The following is a 19,298-nucleotide window of genomic DNA, read 5'->3' on the forward strand; positions in this document are numbered from 1 at the left end:
TTTATTATCTGAAATAGTTTGCGTTGTTTCTCTTACTTTTACCGAAATGCTGATAAAGTTTACATCTTCATATTTAATTTTACCACTGTTCTGTTGGGGATCAAACAACACTTGCATATTTGGGCATATTGTTCAAGTATCACATGTATGTACCCATTTACTTATAGGCATGTGCTATTCAACTGTGAACACATGTGCACCTGTCATATTCCTACCTACCTATCTACTTATCTACCTACCTACATATATATATATATATATATATATATATATAATCCCTACTAATATATATATCCCTACTATATATATACTGTATATGCCCGTGTTATTTTCCTCAGGACAGCCATGTGGAAGCAGGCTCTTGGAGGTAAGGAACTCACGGAAGGTTATTCAGTTTGTCCATGACAGACCAGGCTTTGAACTCAAGCCTGTCTGCCTTCAAAGCTTATTGTCTGTCTGCTACAGCCTACTACTTGCTAAGGGGAGAAAACAACCAGCCAGGGATCTACAAAACTCCAACCCATAGAAATGAATCCTAACTAACGTGTACGGCCGGCAAGAAATAAATAAATATACAGCAGGTGCATCATCTCTAACTCATACTGTCTTTATCCAGCAAGGTGACCTTGAGCAGGTTAATGCCCTTTTGAAGCCCCAATTTCTCTCTCTGGAAAATGTGGGGTTTTGCTAAATTAACTCTAATGTCCCTTCATCTCTAATCCTCAATAGCTTTTTCATTATGTGCCTTCGTCCTGGCCCTGGCGTGTGTTCCTTGCTCCCTGGAGCTCCCTCCGAACGTGGTGTGCAGGTTTGCCTCAGTGTGACACGCAGCGTCCTGAAATGTAAACTCGACTGAGTTAGGAATACACATAGAGCTTCATTCCATAATGGCCACTAATGATCCCTAATCAAGACACGATCTGAAAGGTAAACAAACCAACAGCTCCTTTGTTTTTGTGAAGTGAGAACTAAGAGTTATTGATTATTCTTCTGACCCAGGACAGATCTATATAGATCTGGGGAAGATTGATGGCTCTTTTGATCTGAGAATCAGCCAAGCCTGACAACACAATGCCACATTAGAACTGTGCTATCACTACGGCACCTGACGGCACCCCTCCAGCTTCCTCTTCGTCTTCTGCACCCCCTTCGAAAAACTCTGGTCAATTACAATCACCCCCCTGACAAGGTGTATCATGGGGAAGGGCTTCTTACCAGTGCATGGTTCTTAGTCTGGGCACCCCTGAGTCTCAGGGATGGGACAAATAAGAGAGACGTGTTTTTTTCCAAGCCGTATCATTCATGTTTTTAAAGCCTCGTAGAAAACTGTACATGTATTCACATTAGTGTGTTCCAGGCTATTTGCTCGACTGTGATTGATTTGTCTGCAATGTATTAAAAAACAAATAACAGGCTTGGGATAGTGTAGGTTGTGCCACATATTTTAGGGACTCTGTTTTGTGTTTCTTGCCATTTCTATTCCTCTGCTGGGGCGCCTGCTGCCAGGTGTGACAGAGATCGGTAACTATCATCGTGGGTTTGAAGTTGACCCTGGATGCTTCAGCCAGTTTACAGGGATGCTGAGGGTCCCTGAGAAGCCTGGTGATTGCCCCAGAGGCCCTGGGGTTTGTTGACTTCCTTGAAGTGGTTCACAGTCCCATCTGTAGTTGAGAGACAGAGTCGTTAGGACTACAAACATTGGCATAGATTTACCCGGTACATAAAAGAAGGATTTGGGGAAGGTACACAAGCTATTACAAAAATGCAGGTTGGGACACCTGGGTGGTTCTGTAGGTTAAGTGCAGGTCATGATCTCACAGTTTGTGAGTTTGAGCCCCGCATTGGGCTCTGTGCTGTCGGCACAGAGCCTGCTTCGGATCCTCTGTCCCTTCTTTCCCTGCTCCTCTCCCCACCTCAAAAATAAATAAACATTAAAGAAATGCAGGTCTGAAGTCCTAAACATTAATCTGCAGTAATTTGGAGATATTGTAGTTTGAAGACATCAGCCACCTATTTGTTTGTATAAGGTGCCTTTATTGGGTCCAACTACCAAGTTGGACACAATAACCCGTATGTATAATATATATGTATATAAAATTGCACTGCAATAATCAATTACCCAAAAGAGTTGGCCACAGCTTAGCTTAGCTGTGTAACCATGATTAGAGAGGAGGCAGTGACAGGCCTGGAGATGAGAGGTGAGAGTGACCCACTCATTCTAGAAATATTCTTCTATAGCTGAGCGTGAGTTTTTTTGGGGGGAAGCGTTTGGTTAAGGTTTTACGTTATCCTTGATCGCATAGCGGTTGAGCCAATGCCTCTGTTGTAGACAGAGGACAGATTGCTTACAGGTCTCTTAGCTGCTGGGTCACTGCCTGCCATGTGAGATAAGTTTCTGAGATAAGTTAGAAGGGGCACCCCATGTTAGGGATATTCTTCAGATAGCTCAGCAATGGTTTCTGATGTTGCCATCCCTCTGCCCATCTCCTCCTGTGCCACGTCAACACATTGGCTCTCAGCAGAAGGCCCTTGGAATTTCTTGAATGATCCCAGGAAGTCGCAAGTCTGTGCTACCAGTAGGGAATTTCTTACCGACTTTTAATTACAGTAGCAGGAGCTTCCCGACAGAGGACAGAGTCCCACCTCTCCCAGAGGTCAGATGTGATTGCTGAGTGTCCAGAGTTAGGTCACTTACAAACACAGAAGGTGATAACACCTTCCATAAAGCGTCTGGACTAAGAGACTCCTTTGTCTGTTGGCACAATCGTGGGGAAACGTTTTCCATCTTGCAATACGGCCAGACACACTAGTCTGAAGTACGTTTTGGCTGACACGGTTGATGAAGTTAACGGCCGTTTCACCAGAAAATGTTTCTCAGGTACTTTTCCTGGGTCTACATTTTACTTCTCACTGCTTTCCCAAAAGGATCACTACCGACCACAGTGAGCATTATACAGTAGCCGTGAGCTGTTAACAGCAAATCGGGGAAAAGAAGTCACGTCAAAGGGGGAAGAAGAAGAAAAAGTCTCGCCAGCGTTGAAGAAGGCGAGAGTTAATAGACCACAAGTTATTTCTGCGAGCTTCCTAACGGCCAAGGGAAAGAGAGAGGTTTGGCTGACTCTCTTTAATGGTTCCCTGGCTCTGTTTCATTAAAAACATAAAACAACAGAAGGTAGGAGGGAAATTACATGGGGACATTGGACATTGAGTGTCTTCAATATAACTTAAATAATTGTTGCCAGAAACTGGTTGGGTCCATTGGCACCCCACTGACTCGGGGGTAACTTTCCAGTGGGGATATTTAGCTATATGGTATGGATATGTGGGGGTTGGAAGAGCTGTCTGCCCTCCCCACTTACAGCCACACCCCTCATTTGGTTGAATTAGTGTAGACGGTGTTGTCAAACCATGGTCTCCAGGCCAATACCAGCCCATCTCCTGTTTCGTAAATAAAGTCTTATGGGAACGGACGCCTGCCTATTTATGTATAGCCTGCGGCAACTTTCAAGCTACGACGGCAGCGTTGAGCCACGGTGACCACACAACCTGTAAAATCTAAGACGTCTAACACGTGGACCTTTGCAGAAAACATTTGCCCACCCCTGGTCTAGAGAAAGACCTGAAAAATCTGTACTTAAAACGAAGAATTCACCCACTTCAATGAACTATCCGGGAGAGGTAACTCACTAAATCGTGATTAGCCATTCAGAGCTTTGTGTAATTGCATCTGTGTCTAGATATTTTTCTAGGACAGCTAACTGATGGACGTGGATGGAGGAACTGGAGCTCAGGACAAGCAAGTTTTGTTTAGGAAGACAGTAGGGTAGATAAATCTGGCTGAGGTTTCACAGTGGAGGGATGGAGAAGACCAGCGGGTAGCATAACAGTAGATGGTGTTGGGATGAGGTAAGACATGGTTTAGAAAAAGAAAGGGAGGATAAAGATGCTCCTCCTTCCTGAATTTTACCTAAGAACAACTCTGGAGATATAAAACGGAGACCTTGTCACTTTTCTCAGTTCGCCAAGTAGCACAGGGTAGCCTTTTCATGGTCCATTTACCGGAAGTTGCCCAAAGAGAGAGAATCAGACTAACACAGGTGGCTTATGAATGGGGGTGAACGGGGTGGCTTTAGGGTTCAACATGGACCCATATATCACGTCCTGCTTATCTTCAAAACATATATGTAAAACTTAGCCCCAAGTACCAGTAGGACTAAGATGCTGTTGTTTATTTTTATTTTATGTCAGGTCTAGCCCTCTTACCTCTGTTGAATTTGTAAAATTCATGGAAGAGGCAAACAAAACTGAAAATACAAAATGAGACCTTAAAGGGTCTGTGCTTTTTTGTTTTTTACCTACATTTTTTTGCACCCTACACTTCGAAAATTGGGGGGTTGATGTTTCTCCTCTCAAAACAGTGTAGATAAGTCAACAGAATTTTTAAGGAAATATATCTAAACTCTGTTTCTCTATTAGAGATCTTTTTGGCTTCCATACTTAGTTGATATAAAATGTGCAAAATATGCAAAGTCACTTTCTAGATCTAATTAGGGAGGGAGAAAAGTTTCAATTCAAGCATATATATTTTGACCATCTTGGGCAAATTTATTCTACAGTAAAACCTGGGCTTGCAAATAACTTGTTCTGGGAGTGTTCCGCAAGACGAGCAAACATTCCTCATGAATTTTAACTTGACAAACGAGCGATGTTTTGCAATACGAGTAGTACGTGAAGTCGAATGTCACATGATCACAACTGAGCCAATGGTTCTTGAAATTTGCTTTGATATACAAGTGTTTTGAATGACAAGCTTGTTTCTGGAACGAATTATGCTCGCAAACCAAGGTTTTACTGCGTTTTGTTTAACAAGACTTTCTCGTGAAATGCATTTCCCCCCCTAATGTGAAAATCTTTCTTTTAAAAACTTGTCCTCCTTTTTTAGCACTTCTAAAAAATCCACTGCAGTTTTATTTTTATTTTATTTTATTTTAAGCTTTTTTTAAAATGTTGATTTAGTTTTGAGAGAGAGAGCCAGAGTGTGAGCAGGGGAGGGGCAGAGAGAGAGAGAGAGGGAGACACAGAATCGGAAGGAGGCTCCAGGCTCTGAGCTGTCAGCACATAGCCTTATGTGGGACTCGAACCCATGAACGGAGACATGACCTGAGCTTAAGTCAGATGTTTAACAGACTGAGCCACCCAGGCACCCCAAATCCACTGCAGTTTTAATGAATCCAGAATTTGGTAATAAATTAAAAACAAAAGGTTCTGACCCAGAACCTTTCAGTCAAAAAGAAATGTGATTATTGAACTCCTTCTGCTTGCATTATGTTAGCTGCTGGGGGAATCGAAGTATGAGAAATTAGCTATTCTATCAAGGTTTTTCAAAGCAATAAGGGAAACCAAGTCAATGGCACTAAAAACAATATCAGTGGTTGCTGAATTGTACAACACCTAATGTAAGTTTAGTAGAAAATCTAGACGGTAGAAACTGATTTTGGATAAATCAGATGGAAAAAAATTTATGGAGGAGTCAAGGCTAAGCATCATGATTAATAATAGAAATACACTAGTAAAAGGTGAATATTAATGATTCATATAACCTAGCCATTATAGAAAAATGGATAAACCCTCTTAGAAGTAAATTAAATAATAAATATTATATTTATCAAAATGTTTTATTAATGAAGACAATTTGAAAATATGGTAAAGAGCAAAATACTGAATATTCTTTTACATGTTCAATTTTTAAACAAACAAAATGCTCTCTTTGATTCTTGGAAATATGTTGAACTTCAGGTGACATGAAAAACAAGGTCATTTCTTGGACAATATGCTTAGAAAATGCTGTTGTAATACATGGCTGATCTCACTGTATAGATTTAGCAATTCTGCTGCTTGAGGCAGACATTTCATTGTTGTTTTCTTTTGTTCATTTCTATAACCTCAGGGCCTAGAACAGTCCCTGGCACAGAGTAGGAACTCAATAATATTTGTTGAATGAATCAAGGCAGGAGTGGGTGTAAGAAGAAAGTTCTATGAAATATAAGGTGCTGTAGAAAACGCAGAATGGCAATGGAGGTAGATGGACAGTTTTTTTCTTCAGTGAAAATCTCTTTCTTTCCAATAATATCATTTTCCAGACGTGGCATATGGTGGTGTAGACTGGAGAAGGTTTTACCAACCACCTCAGAGACAGTTAAAGAATGTGGACCGATGAGCATAAGTTACTTATTTTTAATTTGCTACTTAGTCCAGAGGTCTATATATTATTCAACAAAACTAGCTGTACTGACTTATGAATTTTCATGCTCTGAAATTTTGTGTTCAAAAAGAACTTTATTTTTAAAAATCAAGACTTTTGTGACTTCATTAACAATAACAAAATAAAAATAATAGGGTTACATTTTGGAATTGCATTCATTCCAGTTTTTTATGGAAGTAAACTTGGTATATAATATTATGTAAGTTTCAGGTATATATCATTAGAATTCATTATTTGCATATATCACACAGTGGTTACCAGTACAATCCAGTAGTCTAGCTACTTTCCATCACTGTAGAATTGAGCTCTTTCCCCCATTTCACTTACTACCCCCACCCACTTCTGCTCTGGTAACGATCAATCTGTTCTCTGTATCTGTGATTTTGTTTTTTGTTTGATTTGTTAGCTTATTTGTTTTTAGATTTCACGTATAAGTGAACTCATACGGTATTTGTCCATCCGTGTTGTTGGTTGTTGCAAATGGCAAGACTTTCTCCTTTTGGGGAGTAGTATTCCAGTATGTGTGTGTGTGTGTGTGTGTTCATCCCTTGATAGACACGTAGGTTGTTTCTATATCTTGGCTATTGCAAATAATGCTGCAATGAACACAGGGGTCCGTGCATCTTTTCTGAATTACTGTTTTTGGATAAACACTGCAAAGGAGGAAAACCTGGATCGTATGGTATTTCTATTTTTAATTCTTTGAGGAATCTTCATACTGTTTTCTGTAAATGTACCAATTTACATTCTTATCAATAGTGTATGGGGGTTCCCTTTTGTCCACATCCTATCCAACACTTGCCGTTTCTTATCTTTTTTGATACTAATCTTTTTTTAAGAAAATTTTTTTTACGTTTATTTATTTTTGAGACAGAGAGAGACAGAGCATGAACGGGGGAGGGTCAGAGAGAGGGAGACACAGAATCTGAAACAGGTTCCAGGCTCTGAGCTGTCAGCACAGAGCCCGACGCGGGGCTTGAACTCACGGACTGCGAGATCATGACCTGAGCCGAAGTCGGCCGCTTAACCGACTGAGCCACCCAGGCGCCCCGATACTAACCTTTATAACAGGTGTGAAGTGATATTTCATTGTGGTTTTTATTGGCACTTCCCTTATAATTAGTGTTGTTGGACATCTTTCATGTGCTTGTTGGGTATCCTTGAAGCATATCTATTTAGATCCTCTGCTAATTTTTTCTTTTTCTCTGTCCATTTTTAAATCAGGGTTATTTGCTTTTTGCTATCGTTGAGTTGTATGAGTTCTTTACATATTTTGGATATTAACGCCTTATCACATATATGATTTTCTGATATCTTCTCCTATTTAGTAGGTTGCCTTATTATGTGTTGATGGTTTCTTTCAGTGTGCAGAAAGTTTTAATTTGATGTCGTCCCATTTGTTTATTTTTTATTTTTGTTACCCTTGCCTTTGGAGTCAGGTTAAAAAAATCATGCTAAGACCAATGTCAAGGAGATTACCACCTATGTTTTCTTCCAGAAATTTTATAGTGTCAAGTTATGCATTCAAGTGTTTAACCAATTTTCTGTTTTGGTGTATGGTGCATGATAGTAGCCTAGTTTCATTCTTTCGCATGTGGCTGTCCAGTTGCCCCAAGATTGTTTATTAAAGAGACTTTTCTAGGGGCGCCTGGGTGGCTCAGTCGGTCAAGTAACTGACTTCGGCTCAGGTCATGATCTCACGGTTTGTGGGTTCGAGCCCTGCGTCAGACTCTGCACTGACAGCTCGGAGCCTGGAGCCTGCTTCAGATTCTGTGTCTCACTCTCTGTCTGTTCCTCCCCTGCTCGTTCTCTGTTTCTCTCTGTCTCTCAAAAATAAATAAACGTGAAAAAAATAAAAATAAAATAAAAATAAAGAGACTTTTCTTTCCCCATTGTATATTTTTACCTCCATTGTCACAGATTAATCTACTGTATATGTGTGGGTTTATTTGGGGGCTCTGTATTCAGTTCCATTGATCTATGTGCCTGTTTTTATGCCAATACCATACTGTTTTGATTACTATAGCTTTGGAGTGTAGTTCAAAATCAAAGAGTATGATAAATCTAGGTTTCTTCTTTCTCAGGATTGTTATAGCTATATAAGGTCTTTTGTGGTTCCATACAAATTTTGGAATTATTTATTCTAATTTTGTGAAAAATGCCATTGGAATTTTGATAGGGATTGCACTGAATCTGTAGATTGCTTTGAGTAGCATGGAAATTTCAACAGTTTTACTTATTCCAATTCATGAGCATGGAATATCTTTCCATTTATTTCTGTCTTCGATATCTTTCATTAATGTCTTTTACTTTTCAGTGCGTAAGTCTTTCACATCCTTGATTAATTTTATTCTTAGTTTTTTGTTTTTATTCTTTTTGATGCAGTTGTCGGTGGGATTGTTTGCTTAATTTCTTTTTCTGATTGTTTTTAGTGTATAGAAATGCAACAGATGTCTGAATGTTGATTTGGTTTCTTGCAACTTTACTAAATTCATTAATTACTTCTAACAGGTTCTTTGATGGAGTCTTTAGGATTTTCTATATATAATATTATGTCATCTGCAAATAGTGACAGTTTTACTTCTTCTTTTCTGATTCGGATGCCTTTCTTTCTTTTTCTTGCCTAATGGTGCTGGCTGGGACTTCCAATACCATATTGAATAAAAATGATGAGAGTGGGCATCTTTGTCACAAGTAGCTGTGAACTTGTTATATATGGCCTTTACTATATTGAAGTACGTTCTCTCTATACTTACTTTGTTGATAAATTTTAATCATAAATGGATGCTGAATTTTGTCAAGTGCTTTTTCTGCATATATTGATATGATTACACTTTTTACCCTTCATTTTGTTAATATGATGTGTCACATTGATTTGTGGGTATCGAACCATCTTTGCCCCCATGGAATACATCCCATTTGATCATAGTGTATGATCCTTTTACTATGTTGTCGAATTTAGTTTGTTAATATTTTTTTGATAATTTTATTTGTCTATTTTCATCAGGGTTATTGGAGTATAATTTCCTCTTTTTTGTGGTATCCTTGTCTGGTTTTGGTGTCAGGGTAGTGATGGGATCCAAAATGAGTTTAGAAATAAAATGTCTTGGCAGAGTTTAAGAAGGAGAGTTATTAAATCTTCTTTGAATGTTTGGTAGCCTATACCAGGGAAGCTGTCTAGTCTTGGACTTTTGCTTGTTGGAAGGTTTTTGATTACTGATTCAATCTCTTTGTTAGTAATTAGTCTATTCAGATTTGCTATTTCTTCATATTCAGCCTTGGAAGATTGCATGTTTCTAGGAATTTATCCATTCTTTTCTAGGTTATCCAATTTATTGGTGCATAATTACTCATAGTAGTCTATTATAATTCTTTGTATTCTTATTATGTCAATTATAACTTCTCTTTCATTTCTGAGTTTATTTATTTGAGCTCTCTCTCTTATTCTGAGTGAGACGAGCTAATAGTTTTTCAATTTTGCTTATCTTTTCAAAGAATCAGCTCTTAGCTTCATTGATATTTTCTATTATCTTTTTATTCTCTATTTCATTTATTTATGCTCTGATCTTGTCATTTCCTTTCTTCTACTAACTTTGGGGTTCTTTTTTTTTAAGTGTTTTCTGGGGTAAAGTAGGTTGAAAATTTTTCTTGTTTCTTGCAGTAGGCCTCTATCATTATAAACTTCCTTCTTAAAACTCCTTTTGCTGCAGCCCCTAGATTTTAGGCTGTTGTGTTACATTCTCATTTATTTTCAGGTAGTTTTTAATTTCTCCATTGATTTTTTTCATTGACCCACTGATGGTTCAGTAGCATGTTGCTTTATCTCCACATAGTTGTGATTTTTCCAGTTTTCTTCCTATAATTGATTTCTACTTTCGTACCATTGTGGTCACAAAACATGATTGATATGATTTCAGTCTTCTTAAAATTTGTTGAGACTTGTTTTGTGACCTAACATATGATCCATCCTGGAGAATTTTCCATGTGCACTAGAGAAGAAAGTGTATTCTGCTGTTTTTAAGTGGAATGTTCCATATCTATCTCTTAAGTCCATCTGGTCTAAAGTGTCATTTAAAGCTAATATTTCTTTGCTCATTTTCTGTCTGGATGATTTGGCCATTGATGTAAGTGAGGTATTAAAGTTCCCTATTATTTTAATGCTATCATTTTCTCTCTTTAGGCTTGTTAATATTTGCTTTATATGTTTAGGTGCTCCTATGTTGGGATAGATATTTAGAAATGTTAAATCCTCTTGTTAGGCTGACCCCTTTGTCAGTAGGCAATGCTCCTTTTTGATTGCTTTTTATTACAGCCTGCTTTAAAGTCTATTTTGTCTGACATAAGCATAGCTATACCAGCTTTCTTTTTGTTTCTGTCACTTTGAAATATCTTTTTCTATCCTTTCACTTTCAGTCTGTGTGTCCTCAGATCTAAAGTAAGTCTTGTAGGAAACATGTAGGAAATATGAAAAAATAAGACCTATCTATTCTGCCTTTTGAATGGAGAATTTAGTTCATTTACATTTAAAGTCATTATTTATAGGTATGTACTTATTGTCATATTGTTGATTTTTTTTTTTTTTAGCTGTTTTTATAGTTCTCTGTTCCTTTCTTCTCTTCCTTACTTCTCTTATGGTTTGGTGAGTTTTTAGTGTTATGTTTAGATTCCTTTCACATCGTCTTTTGTGTGTATACTATAGATATTTGTTTTGTGGTTACCATGAGGTTCACATATAACATCCTGTATACGTAAAAGTCTATTATTTTAAGTGCATAGCATCTTAAATTTGAATACATTCTAAAAGCTACGCAGTTTTATTCCCATTGTCATGTATTCTGTTTTTGATGTCAAGTTTTGAATTTTTAAAATTTTCGGTATCCTTCAGCTAATTATCATGGATATAGTTAATTTTGCTATTGTCTTTTAATCTTCATATAACCTTTTGTATATATTTCCTTTTACCAGTGAGATTTTTACGTTCATATGTTTTCTTAGCTCTAGTTAGTGTCCTTTGTTCAGCTTTAAAAAGTCCCTTTAACATTTCTTACAAGACAAGTTTACTGATGATAAACTTTTTTTAGTTTTTGCTTGTCTGGAAAACTTTTTATCTCTCCTTCAGTTCTGAAGGATAACCTTACTGGGTAGAGTATAGTTGGTTGAAATGTTTTTCCCTTTAAGCATTTGGAATATATCATTCCACCTGCCTCCTGCTCTGAAAAATTTCTCCTGAAAAGTCAGCTTATACCCTTATGGGGGTTCTATTGTGGGTAACAAATTGGTTTTCTCTTGTTGCTTTTAAGATACTCTCTTTATCTTTTTAAACTTTTGACATTTTAATTATAATATATCTTGGATCTTAATTATAATATGTATGGGTCTCTCTGGGTTCATTTTATTTGGAACTATTAGTGCTTCCTGGAGCTCGATGCCTGTTTTCTTCCCCAGGCTAAAGAAGTTTTCAGCCATTATTTTTTCGAATAAATTGTCTACCCCTTTCTCTCTCTTCTTCTTCTGGGACCCCTATAATGCAGATCCTATTCTTCTTTATGCTGTTCCAGAGATCCCCTAAGCTATTTTCATGTTTTAAAATTCTTTTTTCTTTTCACGGCTCTGATTGGATGAGTTCTACTGTCCTGTTTCCTGGCTTGCTGGTCTGTTCTTCCACTTTATCCAGTCTGCTGTTGAGCTCCTCTAGTGCATTTTTTATTTCAGCGTTTGTATTCTTCAGCTCTCCGCTTCTGTGTACTTTTCTATGTATTCTGTCTCTTCGTGGAAATTCTTACTGTATTCATCAATTCTTTTCCCAAGTGCAGTGAGTAACTTTATGACCATTACGTTTAATTTTTTATCAGAGAGCTTACTTATTTCTGTTTCATTAGTGTCTTTTTCTGAGATTTTGTCTCGTTCTTTCGTTTCAAACATATCCACCTGTCTCCTAATTTTGCCCGCCTCTCTGTGTGTGTTTATGTTCTAGGTGAAAGAGCTACATCTCCCAGTCTTGAAGCAGTGGCCTTTTGTAGGAGATGAACCTTCGTGTTCAACCTTGGCCTAACTTTTGGATGTTCCTTGGACTTTTATGATTGTCTAATAATCTGATTTGTCCTTGACAGGTCCCAGTTGTTGAAAGTATGCCAGGACCGTACAGTGTTCCAAAGGGAGGGGACTCAGAAATTGCCTAGTTTCCAGCTACTTGTAAGGCGGTTCCTCAGACATCAGCTTTCAGGTATGTTAATGTACACATTCTTGTGCGTCTGTAATCATCAACCCTGCTGACTTCCAGACCAGAGATTTGGAGGTGTCCCCTGGTGACAGTTGCAAAAATGATGGCACAACGCCTGTGTATAAGTTTCCATCTGGGAGGTGTCGGTGATATGTGTGGCAAGGCCAAGGAAGGACATTAAAATGGTGTCTTTCTGCCCATCTTTCCGGGGGGCATTTCTCTAGCTTGTGGTTGTGTGACAAACCTAAAGACTGACCTTCACTCTGGGGTGTGGTAGCCTACCCAAGACTGTCTCTCCTATTGTTTTAGGTCTGTAGGGCCTAGAAATGCAATCCGTCCTGGCCACCAAAGCCAGGCACTCAAAAGGCATCCCAGTGTGGGCTGGGCATGCCTGCTGGCTGTGGTGGGGTGGCCTGCAGGGACAGGGCGCATGGTCAGCCTGAGTGACCTGGCATGCAGGGGCAAGATACACCTACCAGAGCTAGCAGGCTAGATGGCGTGCAAAAATGAAGCTTGCTAGTTTCCCCATCCCTAGAGAGTCCCAACAGTTTCCTATTTGTCGAAAAGATGCTTTACGATTAACAAATGAGTTTCCTTCACATAAGGTCTAGGTGCTCTTCAAACTGTTGCTTTTGACTGGGTCCTGGGGTGAGTGGGTCTGTATGTGAGCCTTCTAAGAGTGGATTTTCTATTTCCTATAGCTCTCCAATCTTCTTGGAAGTAAGCCCCACTGGTATTCAAAGTCAGTTGCTTTGGGGGCTCGTTCCTCTAGTGCATTTCCCAAGGGTTGGGGTGCCCGATGGGGGGCACAAACTTCTCATTCCTCAGGGACAAGCTCTGTTCTCCTAGCTTTCAGGTCCTTTTTCAGAGACAACTGTCCCATATACCGATGTAGATTTGTGGTGTTTGTGGGTAGGGCTAAGTTCGAGTTCTTTCTCTGTCTCTGTCTTGAACCCTCCCACATTCACTGTATTTTTAATCTCCACTTATAAAAATTTGAACTGAAAGATTTCTGTATTTTAAGATTTTATCTATTTGAGAGAGAGAGAGAGAGACAGAGCACACGCGCACGTGTCTGTGTAAATGGGGGAGGGGCAGAGGGAGAGGAAGACAGAGGGGATCTTAGCAGGCTCCGTGCACAGCACAGAGCCAGACAATGTAGGGCTCTATCTCACAACCCCGGGATCATGACCTGAGCTGAAATCAAGAGTCCGACACTCAACAGACTGAGCCACCCAGGCACCCCTGAAGTAAAAACTTTCAACCTTCGCTATTTAATAAGAAGGCTAGGAAATATTGTTTGGAAGGAGTGTCAAGAATCATGCTTATAAGCAACAGGAAACTGATAAAACATAGGATAGGTACTGACTGCAAAATACCATGCATAGGAACGAAGGAAAAACAGAGCCCAGCACTGAATGTGTCTAAGGCAAAGAAGGCAGCCTGCTCCGTGCACCCTACCTACCTACGCCCTGATGCATGACTAAGCATTTTTGTTTCTTCTTTTTCCTAGTAGGAATAAAGGAGTGTAAGTTACTCACACATAGCAACTATTACTAGCCAGAGAAGAAAGAACTAGAAAAGTAACTTAGGTGACCGCATTACTTGTACCATTTGGTGAGCTGATTTTTATAAACGCATTTCTTTAAAAAAGGCAGAAACTCATCTCTCATTACTGAAGGACTAGAAAACCGAAACCTTTATTCTAGAAATATTTTTGTCAGTGGAGGAAAGATAGAAAATAAAAACGATTGTAAAGAAAGCAAAATTTTACATCGTCTATTTTGTCCCCTTAAGATAAGCCAAGCATTCAGAAGTAACTGGCAAACTGGCAAACTGAATGGTAGGTAAGATATATTTAATTGAAATGCTCTTGTAAATTTCTAGCTATTTATATATACACAGAAGTGTTAAGAGTTACTCATTTAAACCCTATGTGATATAAAAATCTTACCCCTTTGGCAAGTTGTCTGTAAGAGATGTGGATTTTACTATATGTAACATTCTTCTCAGGATATTAACCATGATTCTTGCCACAAGCTCGTAAATGGGTCAAAGTCAAGGATTTTCATCTTGTGAAAACTGTACAAAACTGAATTTCACAATATCCATGGCAGTTGGGTGCAGTACAAGCTGCATCTTATGCCACAGACATTCCATTGAAATGTTTCAGTAGCAGGATCATCCCCCCCCCCTTTGTCTATTTCTGTTTCAAAACCAGGAGATTCAATTAATGCATTTCACTAAATCGCCAAAATAGTACTTATTCATATTAAGACCTTAGGAGTTTCAAAAGCGATAGCTTCTCTGTGTAGTTTTCTGTCTAAGGTTTTCTTTTGTCCTTTTAAATGAAGTGTTACTTCAAAATAAGAAGACTTCCGTGAACTTCGTCCAGAAATATTAACCAGCTAGAAAAGCTGTCGGACCGTCTTGGAAATGCACAGATAATGAAGATGTCACTTAAAATGTACATGCATTTGGGGTATGCAAAGAAAAGGAATACATAGCGATGATATCTTTGATCACAGAAAGAACTCAGAGAGACGAGGACTGTGTCGAGGATGGTTATCATCAGCCCATTTTCTATTCCCTGTGCACAAATCATTTCATGCATTCTACAAACCAAGCCCCGATGTTGGGCTTCAAAAGCAATTTCAGCAGCAAAATAAGGTGCTTTTCTTCAATTTTCAAGCCATTTGTACGAGGTTAGTGTTGTTTACCCACCTGGTACACTGATATTTACATACCCCTTTAAAGAAAATTGGTAGGTATGATTTATGGAGTACTGTAAGAGCACAATTTTCCATGTAGTGCACCTAATCTGAAAGGGCACTTGCAAAGGTCACTCTGGCCATACAAATACCAAGTCATCTCTTTGGAATAAGTTAGGATATTCATTTTTCTTGGAAAATGTCAGCGGCACCCTACTCCAGGGGTTAGTTTATGCAGATAAATGCGTAAGCCTTTAATCTTAGAGCAAAAATACTCTACACAAATGTAAAAGCAGTCCATCTATCACTGTTAAGACCTGTAATTTGTTTTTATTTAAATCTCACGCCAGGGCGGAGTGGGCAACAGGACCGTTAACATGGTATCTCGCACAGAAGCCAAGATCGAGGCGTGTGAATACGCTTCGACTCTCAACCCGGGGGGCTGGCCCACCGTGTGGCTCGTACAGCCAGGACTGCTGTTCTCGGCTCCTCTGCGCTGGCTTCTTCTGCAGCTAGAGGCTTCGTGTCCAACTCAGTGCACAGGAGATTGTCGGGTAAGTCTCCTCTCCCGACCCGCGTTTTCTCTGTCTGTGAAAAAGCACCAAGGCAAAATTACTCTTTCCTTTCTAAACGTGGGGATTCAGTTCAACTCCAGGAGAGAAACACCAACAAATGATATCCTTCGTGAGTTTGTTTTCTCTTCCCCCAACGAATGGTTGTATTTAGAGAAAATCTCTGACTTTTTCCATACAGACTCATTCCCAATCCTGAGATTTTTACATTGGCAACTGACGAGAGAAACAAGGAATGCCCAATTGTATTTAATACATATTGGCACATTTTAGACTCTTGATTTTTTTCTTCATGCCGTAGAGTAGCTATTCTTGGAACGTAAGCTTTATCCTAAATCACAGTTCTCTGAAGACCATTTTCTAATATTGAATGTAGTCGGCATGAATGGAAGGTAACATATTACGAAGTGTTTGCCTCTGTTTCTATAAAGTGAAGAAAGAGGGTGGGAAGTCAGGAAGTGATACTGTGACTTTTGCCTCTGAAGAGATTTTGCAAATGAGCATTTGGGGTGTATGGGAGGTGAACGGGAGGCAGACTGTGATCCCTGGAGTTTGAACCAACAGCTGACGTTAATTTTGCCATCTCAATATTGTCAGAGTGGAAGGAAGTCTCAACCACCCGTGCAGTGGATTCCCTTTAGAAACCGTGGATATCAGTGCGATATCAGTGTGATGGATCATGGCAAAAATAAACACCGTTTTATGTTTTTCACGGAGAGAAAATGCAAAAACACGTCACCTGTGTGGATTGGGGCATCATTCTAAAAACAGTTTTTATTTCCATGTTAAGGATTTACGTGGATTTGGTAATTTGATCAATCTATATTAGTACTCCTTGTGATAACCTGAGCTCAATGATATTAACTAAATTTTAAATATCAAGATTTCAAAAAGACCATCACTGGGTTTAAGACACAAGAGAAAAATCCCAAGGTGCCGATAGTAAAGAATCTCTAATAAAATTAAGCCCAAACCCTCTGGTTCATCTCGTCAAACATTTTAGTAAAAGGAGTGCACATAATTTCCGAAAAGTGTCATACTCAAATCGGGGGACCCTGGCCGAACTTCCACACTGTTGAAGAAAAATGTAAGTCAGCAGGTGTAATGGAGCTTGTACGGGATGTATTCTCAATGGGCACGCTGGACCAGGATGGAGGGTTTGTCTTTCTTTGTTTCCCTGCTCCTAATCCTGAACACGTGGTATATGCCACACTTGGGAACATTGGAATCTCCCCACTCTCTGTTTGGCCTTCCTGCTTTGGTGTCTAATAGACAACTCGAATTTCACGTCCCCAAATTCCTTGATCTTCCACTTGCGAACTTGCTCCTGCCATTGTCTTCCCCACCTTAGTTACTAGCCACTCCATCTTCCCTGCTGTTCAAGCTAGGAGTCCAGGGGATGGGGCGGGGGGAAGGGAGGGTCATCCTTGATTCCTTCCTCCTTTCCCGCCCCGTACTCATGGCCGGCGCGTCCTGCTGTCTTAGACTTCAGTCCAATCCCTTCTTACTGTCCGCGAGAGTCTGAACGTTTATGCCCTCCTTTCATATGCTGAAATGCTAACCCCCCGAACGATGGTGTTAAGCGGGGCTTTTGGGAGATGATTAAGACATAAAGTTGGAGCTCCCATGAATGGGATCAGTACACTTACAAAAAAGACTCCAGAAAGCTCCATCTACGAGACAGGAAGAGTGCCCTCATCAGACACCAGATCTGCTGGTGCCATGACCTTGGACTTCCAGGCCTCCAGAACTGTGAGAAATAAATGCTTTTGTTTATAAGCCACCTAGGCTATGGAGTTTTGGTCTAATGGCCCAAACTGTCTGAGTCGTCATCTTTACAGCTACCACTCTTCTTCAAGATCTCCCCTTGCCCTCTGAACAATTGCAGTAATTTTCCATCCTGGCTTTCTACAATTTATTCTTCATACAGCTTCTGGAGTGGCCCTGTTACATTACGAACTAGATTAGGTTATACCATGCCTCTGCTTAAGATGCTTCAGTGATCAGGGCTACTTGGGTGGCTCAGTCAGTTGAGCGACTTACTCCTGATATCTGCTCAGGTCATGCTCTCGTGGTCATGGGCTCAAGCCCTGTTTTGGGCTTTGTGCTGAGTGTGGAGCCTGCTTGGGAATTCTCTCTCTCTCTCTCTCTCTCAATCTCTCTTTGCCCTCTCCCATGCACACAGGTGCTCTCTCTGTCTCTCTCTCTCAAAATAAATAAACATTAAAAAATGCTTCAATGATCCCCTGAGAAGCTGTCCATTGGGCACCACATCTCCAAATGCTCTGCCTGCCGCCTCCCAACCCCCAGGCCACCCCTCCCCCCGGGTCCTGTTCATCTTCCGCACCCTTATTATGCTTTGTTCCCCTGTCTCCTTGCAGGTCCTCACATGGACTCTCAGACTTTGCTCTTGCGGGGCCTTCCGCCTACAGTCCCCTTTCCCTGGAAGGAAAAGGTTGAGTCGCTCCTCTCCTTGAGGTCTTTCCTCAAACACCACCTCCGTGGTGATGCTTCCTTGACGAACCTCTTTAAAAGCCTGTCCCTGTCTCGCTCTCCCACTCCCAAACCATTCTGGCACTCCCAATCACCCTTCGCTGCTTGTTTTATTCCCACAGCACTTATCACCATCTGACATAGCATATGTTTTACTTATTTTATTGTTTACTGCCTGTCTCCCCCCGCCCCCCGCCGTATAACATAAATCCCCGAGAGCAGACATTTCTGTCTATTTTGTTTACTGCTGCATCCTCAATGCCTAGAAAAATGTTTAGCACAGGGTAGCTCTTTAAATATAAATATTTGGCAGTTGAACTGACAAGTGCCTTTAACTACTTGCGAGATGCCAATAACTTCATAGCTGTGTTCTTATACTTACCAAGCCTCCCCCAGCACGTGTAGGCTCTCGGCCTCACTCATTTGCCACTACACATTAAGAGTAAACAAAGCACACGAGTTTCCTGGGAAGCTAGAGGCCAGAAGTGGCCTCACGCGAGGGCAGGTTAAGTTTGGTCGTCGTTACGACTGAATCAAGGTCTTGACTATGAGTGTGGATGTCAAGGGGATGAGCACCCTAGGCGGAGGAGAGGGAAGCACGGGTTCGTCTTCCAGCTCTGCTAGGTACACGTGGAGTGGTCTTACGTAAAAACCACCGGGCTTTGCGAGCCTCAGCTTTCTTATCCGTGAAACGGAGCTGTGCAATGGCACCCGCCACAGATTTGCAGTGTGGACCACACGAGATGATGTCCAGCGGAAATGCACCTGTCGTGCTTACCACGGAAATCACAGGAGGGCCACGCACTTCACATGTGATTTAGCAGCCTTAACATGTGTGCCTTGTCTTGCAAAGTGTCTGCCGTGTCATAGGCAGCAGATCGATAGTGAACATAATTGCTGCACATGTTTAAACATCACCTGGATGCCACTGTCGAGCCGTAAGAAACCGTCTATCTCCAGCGTCAGTATTTAGGAGAATAAAATTAAATGCCACTACCGTCACACCTGCTGTAGTTTTAAATGCTCAAACTTGGGTTCTG

The sequence above is a fragment of the Neofelis nebulosa genome, chromosome 7, assembly GCF_028018385.1.
Source record: "Neofelis nebulosa isolate mNeoNeb1 chromosome 7, mNeoNeb1.pri, whole genome shotgun sequence".
In the NCBI taxonomy this organism is placed as follows: Eukaryota; Metazoa; Chordata; class Mammalia; order Carnivora; family Felidae; genus Neofelis; species Neofelis nebulosa.